Source organism: Chrysochloris asiatica, unplaced genomic scaffold (genome assembly GCF_000296735.1).
Source record: "Chrysochloris asiatica unplaced genomic scaffold, ChrAsi1.0 scaffold00012, whole genome shotgun sequence".
In the NCBI taxonomy this organism is placed as follows: Eukaryota; Metazoa; Chordata; class Mammalia; order Afrosoricida; family Chrysochloridae; genus Chrysochloris; species Chrysochloris asiatica.
Window position 1 is genome coordinate 2338438 of NW_006408530.1, and position 1815 is coordinate 2340252.

Below are 1815 nucleotides of genomic sequence, written 5' to 3' on the forward strand. Positions count from 1 at the left end.
TCAATTAAGTATTAAGGCCACAGATAAACACTAAACATGTCCAAGAAGAAAAAGTAGACGACCTTATTAGTACATGTCCAGAAACAAGATAAAATGTCTGAGACAAATGACCTAGAGGTAGACCTGGACTACATCCTAAATTAAGCGCAGGCCTTAGAAATGCCTGAGAAGAAATTCAGAAAAAATATTATAAAATGTTTGAAAACACTTTACAATGGAGTTGACTAAAATAAGGAAGAAGTCAGGAAAGGGCTACATGAACCATCAAATAATATAGATACAGCATTAGAAACAATTCAAAACCTACAGAAAGAGGTTCAAAGGATCAATAACAGAATATCAGAAATTGACAATACACAGAAAGGGCAAAAGAATAGAACAGAAGAGATGGAAAGCAGAACTAGAGAGCTGGAAGACAAATCTCTCAATACCACTATAATAGAAGAGCAAACAGAAAAAAAGGATTAAAAAATCTGAAGACGTTCTAAGATTCATGTTGGACATATGAAGAGGAATAACTTAAGCATTATCAGCATTCCAGAACAGGGAGAAGAACACATAGGAAATAGTTGAAGAATTGCTGGGAGAAAAGTTCGCTGACATACTGAAAAGTGAAAAGAAAACATTCAAGAAGCTCAATGAACCCCAGTAAGGAGAGATCCCAAAAGAAAATCACTGAGACATAGCAAGCTTTCCAAAATCAAAGATTAAGAAAAGAATCCTGAAAGCAGCTAGGGAAAAGATAAGCATTACATACAGAGGTGAGCAAGTTAGATTAACCTCATATCTCTCTGCAGAAACCATGCAAGTATGAAGGCAATGAGGAGACAAATATAAAACCCTGAAAGAAAAACAAAAACTGTCAACCAAGAATCCATTATCCAGCAAAGCTATAAATAAAATATGATGGTATAATCAAAACATTCCAGGATAAGCAGAAGCTAACAAATTTTTCCAAAGCCAACCGTGCACTACAAAACATCCTAAAGGGAGTTCTATGGACTGAAAGCCAACAAGAACAGACAACAACAAGAGATTGACATACAAGGCAGCACCTCCCAGAACTAAATTGACAGAAGGAAGAGTCGAAAACAGCAAAACTATAAGAACAAACTCAGAGAATCTGAGAGGTCAGTCTATAATAAAAAATTACAATGTAAAAGTAGGTAAACACATAGGAATACAGAACCAGACGGTAAGAAGGTCAGGTAGATTACAGGATAAAATAGACTGTACTAAATGGAGGGATTTGTTAATGGACTATAAGGTAACCTCAAAGAAAATGAACACTTCATAACATACCAAGAAAATGAAATCCAAGAATAACATGGAAACATTTCAAACTATGAGGAAACTCACAAAGGAAGACACATGCATGAACTCAGCAAAGGAAGATACATACAACAAAGAAAGCAGCAGCATCACAAAAAAACAAACATAATGGCAACAATCCACACCTATCAGTAATTACACTGAATGCAAATGGATTAAATGCTCCTGTTTAGAACAGAGGGTGGAAGAATGGATAAGAAAACAAGATCCTTCAATATGCTGTCTGCATGAGACACATCTCACCCACAGAGACAAAAAAGATTAAAAGTCAAAGGATGGAAAAATATACACCAAGCTAATTGCAATAAAAAACGAACAGGAGTGGCAGTACTAATCTCTGATAAAATAAACTTTAAGGAAAAAAACAGCATAATAGATACAGATGGACATCATCTCATGGTTAAAGGGCCAATTAAACAAGATGACATAACCATAATAAATATCTATGCTCCCGACGAAATAGCTCCAAGATATATAAAGCAA